General features: G+C 43.1%; 1 protein-coding gene across 6 annotated transcripts in view; it reads right to left on the bottom strand.

Annotated features, from left to right (window-relative positions):
* Positions 1 to 12,194, bottom strand: part of fhip1aa (FHF complex subunit HOOK interacting protein 1Aa) — a 140,920-nt gene that overhangs the window by 78,851 nt on the left and 49,875 nt on the right. For 2 of the 6 annotated variants that reach the window (XM_063046470.1, XM_063046471.1), the window contains exon 2: positions 2,726 to 2,970. The exons of 3 other annotated variants lie outside the window; for them this stretch is intronic. The gene's annotated coding sequence lies outside the window, so the exon portion shown is untranslated. Of the gene's footprint in view, positions 1 to 2,725; positions 2,971 to 11,488; positions 11,904 to 12,194 lie in introns of those variants that run through there. One more of the 6 variants, XM_063046472.1, reaches the window with a different exon arrangement.

Below are 12,194 nucleotides of genomic sequence, written 5' to 3'. Positions count from 1 at the left end.
TTTTATGTTCCCTGCCAGTTTTCTCTCATAATCTTTTTTCCCCTTCCTAATTAAGTCCTTTGTCCTCCTCTGCTGAACTCTGAATTTCTCCCAGTCCTCAGGTGAGCCACTTTTTCTGGTTAATTTGTATGCTACTTCTTTGGAATTGATACTATCCCTAATTTCTCTTGTCAGCCACGGGTGCACTACCTTCCTTGATTTATTCTTTTGCCAAACTGGGATGAACAATTGTTGTAGTTCATCCATGCAATCTTTAAATGCTTGCCATTGCATATCCACCGTCAATCCTTTAAGTGTCATTTGCCAGTCTATCTCAGCTAATTCACATCTCATACCTTCAAAGTTACCCCTCTTAAAGTTCAGAACTTTTGTTTCTGAATTAACTATGTCACTCTCCATCTTAATGAAGAATTCCACCATATTATGGTCACTCTTACCCAAGGGGCCTCTCACGACAAGATTGCAAATTAACCCTTCCTACATCATAGAACCAATGGCTCGGAGACAAGAGATTTAACAATTTACCCACTAAATGGGCAAGCTTAAGACAGGTGGGAAGTTAATTTAGAGACTTTCAAATATAGCTCAAATTATTGCTGATTTTAACCGAGGTGAGATAGAAGACCATAAAGCCATAAGATATAGCAGAATTAGGGTATTTGGCCTGTTGATTCTGGGCTGATCCATTTTCCCTCTCTTGCCTTCTCCCTGTATCACTTCATGCCCTGACTAATCAAGAACTTATCAACCTCTACCTTAAATATACCCAATGAACATGAGTAACAGTCTATTTTCAGGAGAGAGAAGAGTTACTCCTGTCTCAATATCAACCATCTTAAGAGTCAAAGGGAATAACAACTAGGTACTAAGTATCATTGGATTAAGGGGCATGGCAGCACTGTTTGTGGCCATATGAAACATCTTCCACTTTCCCAAAGTTCCAAACTTTGCCACGAACAACTCATGTAAATGGAAGCTTTCATTCTTTTGCATTTGAATACGATCCAAATCTCCTCCCTAGCCTATGACGTCTTTGTAGGATCAAAAGTGATTTTCAAAGTCAAATTCCAGTTTATTGCACATGCACTGGTGCAATGAAAAACTTACTTGCAACTGCATCAAAGGCATGCATGCAGTGAGGTGCATTCCAAAGAAAATCATGAATTAAACATGATTATACACAAATTTTTCAAGAAAGAATACAATTAGAACAAAAAAAAATCCGTTAAGGACAAAGTGATCAAAGCAAGTCATAGCATTGCTGAACTGCAATGATTACAGTTGTGCTGATTGATTCAAGAACCAAATGGTTAAAGTATCTGTCCTTGAACCTTCAAGGCTTCTACGTTTCAAAGGTCCAAAGGTCAAATTTAATGTCAGAGAAATGTATACAATATACATCTTGAAATGCTCCCTGCCTAATCGTAGTTGTGAGAAACTGGGAAGACCCAGAAGGTGGGGATCTCTGATGATGAATGTTGTCTTCTCAAGGCAGCACCTCCTGGAACTACTACCAATGGTGGGGAGGGCTGTGCCCATGGCATTTTGGGCTTCCTTCCACTCCTCCCCAATCTCACTGGACTACTACTGACTCTCTAACATCTACCACCAGCTCCTGGCCTCCATTACTCCATTAATCCCCAGGTCTCTGAGTTCACCCACCAGATCACCATTCTTTCTGGATCCAAATCGATTCAAGCCAATCTCTCATCAGATGCCTGATCTGTCAAGAAAATGGTCTTCAAGCCACTGAGCTCTATGACCCTCACCACTGTTGTTCTAATAAACTTCACATCTCTGCTCCTCCAAGCCCATCACCTCCCCTACTCTCCCTGTGCTATCCAAATGAATCAACTGATCTATCCCCTGATCCCACCAAGCCCTCTGTCACTCTCTACACCCATGCAAATTACATCCTTGCTAATCCTCACCCTCAACCTCTCCAGCTCCCTGTAAATATCCCCCAAAGACTTTTCAATCCTTCCAATCACCTCCTCACGCACTTTCTAGCTCTCGACTTGATGGTTAGTTGGTGGCAACACCTCTGACTTACCATCACAACCCATCCAAATCCAATCTCAGCATCTCCACTGAGTTACTCCCAGCTACGTCTACATCCCCAGCAGAAACCCACCCTCTCTCTCCCTTGTGGAACACGATCCAGAAACAGTAATTAAATCCACTCACTGAATTTACAGAAAGTGAGCAAATTTTGGCTGTGACAATCCAGTCCCTCGGACATCATCAGCATGTCTTTTCCAACAACATTCACAGAATTGCACTTCAGAGCAACTCATCTTTACCATTTAAAAGAATCTGATAGCTGCATTTCCTCCACTTTCCTCCAGGAGCTGTAAGTCTGGTATCACAAGACAGTCTGCCAATCACAATTTCCGGAATTCAACACATTAGAGCTGCCTTTCTGGTCTGCTACAACAACTATTTAGCTGATTCCGTCCTTCAGGACGGAGTGAAGAATCGCGTACAAATATCTAATCAGATCCAAGGAAAACAGGGAAAAAAAATCTGGAGGTCAAGGACACAGTCCCCCATGTGGAATGGGCAGCAGTTCCAGTCAACTGTTTCAAAACTATCTAAATGCGGTTTTGGACACAGCAGGCAAGAATTACTAACATTCTCAGTTTTAAGTTTACCGTCTGTTGTCCTCCCTGATGCATACAACCACCTCAGAGAGGCACAGCGCCAAATCTATTCCAATACTCACAGCCTTGTCATTATAGAATCCAGTGAGGGAAATTAACAGCTGGTGGGTGAATATCCAAACCTCCCCTGATGGTTTATGAATTTCTCCAAGCCAGAAAATCTGGACACTGAACCCAAATTCACACTGACATATGCAGAGCTAGCTAAAGCCAGCTGAGTGGTTGATCTGGCACGAGTTGGTAAATGAAGATATTCCACTGGAATCTCAGTCAATGATCGTGCTTCCCATCAATATTCACCACATTACTGTAGGAAAAGAATACATACCAGGTCTCAGCATGAAATGAAATAATAAAAAAAACTAATCAATCAACTGTTAAACATTCTGGGGAGTTACATAGCCATGAAATGTGCAATACAAATGTAATCTTCTTTTCTTTCTAACCTCCTTTGATCTAAATCAGGGGTCCCCACCTTTTTCGTACTGCAGACCGGTTTCATATTGGCAATATTCTTGCGGACCGGCCAACCGGGGGTGGGGGGGGGGAGGAGAAAGACTACAATGCGGGCACCAGTGCGCATGCGTAACTTGCGCATGCGTTTATGTGTCGACTTCTTAAAAATTGTTTTTGCCGATTCTGTTGGCGGTGGCGGCGGCGGGGGCAGGGGGGTGCATGTTAATCACGACCGGAATATAGGTGATCAGTGGCTAATACACTCAATTTCGTTTCTAAAAGGGTTTATCTAACAAATTTAATATTAAACACACAGCGCATATTTTCCTCGCATGAATATAGCGATAAGACAATTATCGGGGAGGATGGGGAGCTTGAAGTGTTGAACAAACTTCCAGTAGAAGTGGTAGAGGCAGGTTCCATATTATCATTTAAAGAAAAATTGGATGAGTATATGGACAGGAAAGGAATGTAGGGTTATGGGCTGAGTGCAGTTCCGTGGGACTAGGTGAGAGTAGCGTTCGGCACGGACTAGAAGGGGCGAGATCGCCTGTTTCCGTGCTGTAATTGTTACATGGTTATATAAGTCACTTATAATAGCATCATAACATTTTAAGTAATGTTTGGATATTAAACACACAGCACATATTTTCCCCGTATGAACATATAAAATCATTGCAACACACCAATATCGCTGAATCAGTGGGAGCCCTGGGCTTGTTTTCCTGCAACGAGACGGTCCTATCGAGGGGTGATGGGAGACAGCGATACTCGATGGGGGTTCCTTATGTCCAGTCTATTCCGCAGTTTAGTTTTCGTTGCATTCATTGCAGAGATATGTTGGAAATGGAAGCAACGTTTTCAGTGCTTTCCTGACTATCTCAGGATATTTAGCCTTGACTTTGATCCGGAATGCCAGCAGAGATGTTATGTCAAACATACTTTTCATTTGCAAGCTCGAGGAGTTGATCTCCTTCCCGCGCTGACATGGATGACGCGCGGGTAATGACCTCGCGTGCTTTCAAGCTCAACAGTGCGTGACAGGGAATGAAGTGCAGCTGACTCCTATCGCCAAATCATATTATTTCCTCGCGGCCTGGTAGCGCATGCTCTGCGGCCCGGTGGTTGGGGACCGCTGCCATAGGACACTCAAAGCTGCTACGCAGGTTGATTCTGTGGTTAAGGAGGCATATGGTGCATTGACCCTCATCAATCGTGGGATTGAGTTTAAGAGCCGAGAGGTAATGTTGCAGCTATAGGAAGTCATTCCTGCCTGTGGCCATCAAACTTTACAACTCCTTCCTTGGAGGGTCAGACACCCTGTGCTGATAGCCTGGTCCTGGACTTATTTCATAATTTACTGGCATAATTTACATATTACTATTTAACTATTTATGGTTCTATTACTATTTATTATTTATGGTGCAACTGTAACGAAAACCAATTTCCCCCTGGGATCAATAAAGTATGACTATGACTATATAGGACCCTGATCAAATGCCACTTGGAATACTGTGCTCAATTCTGGTCGCCTAACTACAGGAAGGGTATGGAAGCCATAGAAAGGGTGCAGAGGAAATTTACAAGGATTTTGCCTGGTTTGGGGAGCATGCCTATGAAAATAGGTTGAGTGAACTCAGCCTTTTCTCCTTGGAGTGACGGAGAATGAGAGGTGTACAAGATAATGAGAGGCATTAATCGTGTGGATAGTCAGAGACTTTTCCCCAGGGCTGAAGTGGCTATCACAAGAGGGCATAGTTTTAAGGTGCTTGGAAGTAGGTACAGAGGAGATGTCAGGGGTAAATTTTTTTACGCAGAGAGTGGTGAGTGCATCCAATGGGCTGCCGGCGGAGGTGGAGGGGGAAACGATAGGGTTTTTTAAGATTCTCCTGGATGGCTACATGGAGCTTAGAAAAATAGAGGGCTATGGGTAAAGCCTAGGTAGTTCTAAGGTAAGGACATGTTCGGCACAGCTTTGTGGGCCGAAGGGCCTGTATTGTGCTGTAGGTTTTCTATGTTTCTACGTTTATTCCTTATTTCACATTTAGAGCAGTGGAGATACCAGACAGGGTACTGGAATGCTCTTCTTGTGGGATGTGGGAAGGTAGGGAGATATCCAGTGTCCCAGATGACTACACCTGCAAGAAGTGCATCCGGCTATAGCTGGAACTGGATGAACTCCAGGTCATTCGGGAGGCTGAGGTAGTTACACCCAAGGTGCAGGACACAGGTAACTAGGTGACTGTTGGGAGCGGGGGAGAAGGGGATAGACGGCCAGTGGAGAGTACTCCTATGGCCTTTCCCACTTTGGATTCAGCTGGGGGGTGGGAGGGAACGAGCTAGCAGAGGAAAGCCACAGTGGTCAAGTCTCCAGTACTGAGTCCGGCTCTGTGGCTCAGAAGAGACGAGCTGTAGTGATAGGGGATTCATTGGTTTAGGAAACAAAAAAGGAGTCTCTGCGGATGAGAACAAGATTCCTGGATGCCAGGGTCAGGGGCATCTTGAATCTCAGATTGCCAATGAGGTGGCGATGTTATTTCCAATCTGCGCACAGATTGTGGTCTTCCAGTTAGGAACTCAAGGATCCATTTGCCTAGGGAGGTAAACAAGCCCAGGTTCTGGAGCCTTTCAGTCAGGACTGCAGAAATGATGGTGTTAAACTTTGAGCTGTAGTCAATAAACAGCATCCTGACATAGGTATTTGTATAATCATCTTTTCAACCTCTCAAACTACTCAGGTTGGAGGAGCAACACCTCGTATTCTGTCTGGTAGCCTCCAACCTGACGGTATGAACAATGATTTCTCTAACTTCTGGTAATTTCTCCTCTCTCCCTCTTCTCTCTGTATCCATTCTCCATTCTGGCTCCCCTTCTCTTCTCCTCACCTGCCCTACAACACCCTCTGATGCCACTCCTCCTTCCATTTCTCCCATGGTCCATTCTCCTATCAAATTCCTTCTTTTGCAGCCCTTTACCTCTTCCCCCCATCACCCTCCAGCTTCTCACTTCGTCCTCACCCACCCACCCCCTCTTCTCCCTTACTTAGTTTCACCTATTACTTGCCAGCTGGTACTGTTCCCCCCCCACACACACACACACTTTTTTATTCTGCTTTCTTCTCCTGTTCTTTTCAGTCCAAAACGTCAGTTGCTTACTCCCCTCTCCAAACCTGCTGTGTTCCTCCACCAATTTGTGTGTTGATTCTTTTCAACTAAAATAGTTTTATAAGGAACTCAGTGGGAGAGCGTGGAACGGGCAGCTGAATCTTTAGCAATTACTTTACACCATCCCTCAGATGTTGTGGCAAGTAACAATCCTGTTACAATCATCAAACACCACAAAAACTGGGACTTTGACCAACAAAACCAAAGAAAAAATTAAGTTGACTCTCAACCAATCTTCAGCCACATTGAAGGAAAAATTGATGCCTCTGAAAGGATAGTAATTTTACATCTTTTTATTCCATCTCCCGTAGGTTGTGGTGTGATTTGGACACAAGAATGTGAGGATCTCCATGTTGTGCTTGTTCATTACATGAGGAGTATTAATCTACCCTGTTTCTAAGCTTCATGTTAACAAAATGATGATGACAGACAAAAAGAGCTCCTCTGATGTCAATATTACACTTGAAGCTCTGCAAAAAAAGTTACAAAGCTGTAAAGTTAAAAAAAACATAAAACTCAGTATTAACAGTGGTAATGGAAATGCCAAGCCTTTTAACGCCGTGAAATCTCAGATAATCAATTTATTCCAAACCAGTCTGCTTTAATAGTACAGAGAGCTTCAAATGAACTGTGCCTGACACTGGGAAGTAGGTACACAAATTCATCATGAATTTTGCAATAGCATAAGGGAATAAGGAAGGGAGATGATGAAATTATACTTGTTAAACTTTGATTGGTTAAGGCAAAATAAGTAGATGATAGTCCATCCTCTGCAATATACACAGCAACAAGAGTATAACTTTTTACCCTAAATATAGAACTGCAGGCTTCCAGGAACTCAGACACCTTTATCCAAAGAGAATTGTTCAGATCCCTTGAGCAAAAGCATTTAACAGCTAACAACTATCAGTTCATAGAAATTAACACCAGACCCACCCAAATGTTCCTTTAACATTGGTATCAGATGAGCTAAATTAGAATCAAAGCTTCATATTTCACCAAATTTTCCCCACAGTGAATTGAGATGGAAATAATCTACTATCAGTCATCACACAAAGTCAAAGGGGAACAGAGTTACTTTTGCTTACTTTTGACAGCAAAATCATTAGTGCTGCCATTGTGGAGAGTTCACCAGAAACCAGGCCCCATATGAACAAGGCAGCCAACTACTGACAGTCACTGTTGCTGCTGAGACACTGAGCCACACAGATGCGGCAGCTGGGAGATATGAAAGAACACAGCAACTCTTCCGGAAAGAATCTCATTTTTTGTTCCTCCTATACGTTTTATACTTTTTAACTGCAAAGGCAACAATAAACAATTGACTACAGTTTCAATTGCAATAATTATCTACCCAACTTTAACATTTTAGAAACATAGAAAACATAGAAACATAGAAAATAGGTGCAGGAGTAGGCCATTCGGCCCTTCGAGCCTGCACCGCCATTTATTATGATCATGGCTGATCATCCAACTCAGAACCCCGCCCCAGCCTTCCCTCCATACCCCCTGACCCCCGTAGCCACAAGGGCCATATCTAACTCCCTCTTAAATATAGCCAATGAACTGGCCTCAACTGTTTCCTGTGGCAGAGAATTCCACAGATTCACCACTCTCTGTGTGAAGAAGTTTTTCCTAATCTTGGTCCTAAAAGGCTACCCCTTTATCCTCAAACTGTGACCCCTTGTTCTGGACTTCCCCAACATCGGGAACAATCTTCCTGCATCTAGCCTGTCCAATCCCTTTAGGATTTTATACATTTCAATCAGATCCCCCCTCAATCTTCTAAATTCCAACAAGTACAAGCCCAGTTCATCCAGTCTTTCTTCATATGAAAGTCCTGCCATCCCAGGAATCAATCTGGTGAACCTTCTTTGTACTCCCTCTATGGCAAGGATGTCTTTCTTCAGATTAGGGGACCAAAACTGCACACAATACTCCAGGTGTGGTCTCACCAAGGCCTTGTACAACTGCAGTAGTACCTCCCTGCTCCTGTACTCGAATCCTCTCGCTATAAATGCCAGCATACCATTTGCCTTTTTCACCGCCTGCTGTATCTGCATGCCCACTTTCAATGACTGGTGTATAATGACACCCAGGTCTCGTTGCACCTCCCCTTTTCCTAATCGGCCACCATTCAGATAATAATCTGTTTTCCTATTTTTGCCACCAAAGTGGATAACTTCACATTTATCCACATTAAATTGCATCTGCCATGAATTTGCCCACTCACCCAACCTATCCAAGTCACTCTGCATCCTCTTAGCATCCTCCTCACAGCTAACACTGCCACCCAGCTTCGTGTCATCCGCAAACTTGGAGATGCTGCATTTAATTCCCTCATCCAAGTCATTAATATATATTGTAAACAACTGGGGTCCCAGCACTGAGCCTTGCAGTACCCCACTAGTCACCGCCTGCCATTCTGAAAAGGTCCCGTTTATTCCCACTCTTTGCTTCCTGTCTGCTAACCAATTCTCTATCCACATCAATACCTTACCCCCAATACCGTGTGCTTTAAGTTTGCACACTAATCTCCTGTGTGGGACCTTGTCAAAAGCCTTTTGAAAATCCAAATATACCACATCCACTGGTTCTCCCCTATCCACTCTACTGGTTACATTCTCAAAAAATTCTATGAGATTCGTCAGACATGATTTTCCTTTCACAAATCCATGCTGACTTTGTCCGATGATTTCACCGCTTTCCAAATGTGCTGTTATCACATCTTTGATAACTGACTCCAGCAGTTTCCCCACCACCGACGTTAGGCTAACCGGTCTATAATTCCCCGGTTTCTCGCTCCCTCCTTTTTTAAAAAGTGGGGTTACATTAGCCACCCTTCAATCCTCAGGAACTAGTCCAGAATCTAACGAGTTTTGAAAAATTATCACTAATGCATCCACTATTTCTTGGGCTACTTCCTTAAGCACTCTAGGATGCAGACCATCTGGCCCTGGGGATTTATCTGCCTTCAATCCCTTCAATTTACCTAACACCACTTCCCTACTAACAAGTATTTCGCTCAGTTCCTCCATCTCACTGGACCCTCTGTCCCCTACTATTTCTGGAAGATTATTTATGTCCTCCTAAGTGAAGACAGAACCAAAGTAATTATTCAATTGGTCTACCATGTCCTTGCTCCCCATAATCAATTCACCTGTTTCTGTCTGTAGGGGACCTACATTTGTCTTTACCAGTCTTTTCCTTTTTACATATCTATAAAAGCTTTTACAGTCAGTTTTTATGTTCCCTGCCAGTTTTCTCTCATAATCTTTTTTCCCTTCCTAATTAAGCCCTTTGTCCTCCTCTGCTGAACTCTGAATTTCTCCCAGTCCTCAGGTGAGCCACTTTCTCTGGCTAATTTGTATGCTTCTTCTTTGGAATTGATACTATCCCTAATTTCTCTCGTCAGCCACGGGTGCACTACCTTCCTTGATTTATTCTTTTGCCAAACTGGGATGAACAATTGTTGTAGTTCATCCATGCAACCTTTAAATGCTTGCCATTGCATATCCACCGTCAATCCTTTAAGTGTCATTTGCCAGTCTATCTTAGCCAATTCACATCTCATACCTTCAAAGTTACCCCTCTTTAAGTTCAGAACCTTAGTTTCTGAATTAACTATGTCACTCCCCATCTTAATGAAGAATTCCACCATATTATGGTCACTCTTACCCAAGGGGCCTCTCACGACAAGATTGCTAATTAACCCTTCCTCATTGCTCAAAACCCAGTCCAGAATAGCCTGCTCTCTGGTTGGTTCCTCGACATGTTGGTTCAAAAAACCATCCTGCATACATTCCAAGAAATCCTCTTCCTCAGCACCTTTACCAATTTGGTTCACCCAATCTTTTGAATGCAGACAAGTAATTTTGCAGAACTGGATATTTACAATGTCAGCACATCTTAACTAGCAGAATCCTGTTCGAATATTCAAATACTTGTGGCCAATTCAAAAGTTTCTGAGCACAAAGACCAGAACACACAGGATCAGAATCAGGTTTAATATCACCGGTATACGTCGGGAAAGTTGTTGTTTCACTTCTTTAGTTACAGTGTTGAGAAACAGTTCCTGGAATATGCAACGAGCCAAAATATCAAGTGACAAAACAGACTTATGCTGAATTGTGCATTAAGTGGCAGAGGTATGCTATTAACAACGTGTTAGTACAGGACGTGGCCACTTACTGCCTTCCCTGATCTCATCCTGAAGTTTTCAAAGGCAACCAATCAACATGAACATTCATTGACCGTCTTCCCCTTCATAGTTTCAATGGTACAGAATCAGAACGTCCAATGATTTTATAAACCTACTGTCTCTCGCAGCTATCTTGACTATACTTCTTACCACCTATCACCTGTAAAAATACCATTCCCCTTTCTTGGTTCTTTTGTCCCTGCCTTCATCTTCCACGGGATCAAGTGTGATATGGCAATGGAACTCAGTCGACCACTAGAAAATGAAGAGAACTCGCAGAGCAATGCAGACTCCCTGCTGTAACTTTGTTTACACACTCTGACACTTCGCTCCCTTTTTCCAATCTCCCTGTCTCCATCTCTGGAGACAGAGCATCCACTGACATCTTTTACAAACTAAGTTCAAAGTCCTAATTATCAGAGTACATATGCATCACGATAATCAACCCCACGATTCATTTTTCTGCGGGCATGTTCTATCAATCCAGAATAGATTAATGACCATAATACAATCAATGAAAGACCGACCAACTTGGATGATCAACCAGTGTGTAAAAGACAACAAACTGTTCATATACAAAAAATAAGAAATAATAATAATAAATAAATAAGCAAAACATTGGCGAACGTGAGATGAAGGGAATCCATTGGTTGTGGGAACACAGGGGCAAGTGAAGTTATCTCTTTTGAACATAAAACATAGAATAGTACAGCACAGTACAGGCCCTTCAGCCCACAATGTTGTGCCGACCCTCAAACCCTGCCTCCCATACAAGCCCGCACCTTAAATCCCTCCATATGCCTGTCTAGTAGTCTCTTTTGGTTCAATAACCTGAGGGCTGCAGGATAATAACCGTTCCTGAACTTAGTGGTCTGCGCCCCAAGGCTCCTGGACCTTCTTCCTGATGGCAACATGTCCTGGATGACGGGGGTCCCTGATGATGGATGCTGCCTGCCTGCGACATTGTTTCTGGTAGACGCGTTCAATAGTTGGGAAGGCTTTACCCATGATGGACTGGGCCGTATCCACTTCTTTTCCTCGGTGTTTTCCTTTCAAGTGTTTCTATGCAGACTGATGCAGCCGATCAATATACTCTCCACCACACATCTGTGGAAGTTAATCAAAGTTTTAGACGTCATGCCAAATCTTCATAAACTCCAAAGGAAGTAGAATTGCCGCCATGCCTTCTTCGTAATTGCATTTACATGCTGCACCCAGGACAGGTCGTCTGAAATAATAACGCCAAAGAATTTAAAGCTGCTGATCCTCTCCACCTCTGATCCTCCGCCAAGGACTCATGAACCACTGGTTTTCTCCTCCTGAAGTCAATAATCAGCTCTTTGGTCTTGCTGACATTGAGTAAGACGTTGTTGTTATTGCACCACTCAGATTTTCAGTCTCCCTCCTGCATGCTGATTCATCACCACCTTTGATTTGGCCTACAAATGAAAGGTGGTGTCATCAGCAAACTTGAATTTGGCATTGGAGCTGTGCTTAGTCACACAGTCACAAGTATAAACAAGAGAAAATCTGTAGATGCTGAAAATCCAAGCAACACACACAAAATGCTGGAGGAACTCAGCAGGCCAAGCAGCATCTATGGAAAAGAGTACAGTTGACATTTCAGGCCGAAACCCTTCAATAGGACTTATATTTAATAAGTATCAAGTGATACTTAACACTTGAGATCCAACTGTGTTGATGGAGATC

Source organism: Mobula hypostoma, chromosome 4 (genome assembly GCF_963921235.1).
Source record: "Mobula hypostoma chromosome 4, sMobHyp1.1, whole genome shotgun sequence".
Classification (NCBI taxonomy): domain Eukaryota; kingdom Metazoa; phylum Chordata; class Chondrichthyes; order Myliobatiformes; family Myliobatidae; genus Mobula; species Mobula hypostoma.
Note: the sequence above shows the minus strand (reverse complement) of the source record. Positions and strands in the feature narration are given on the sequence as shown.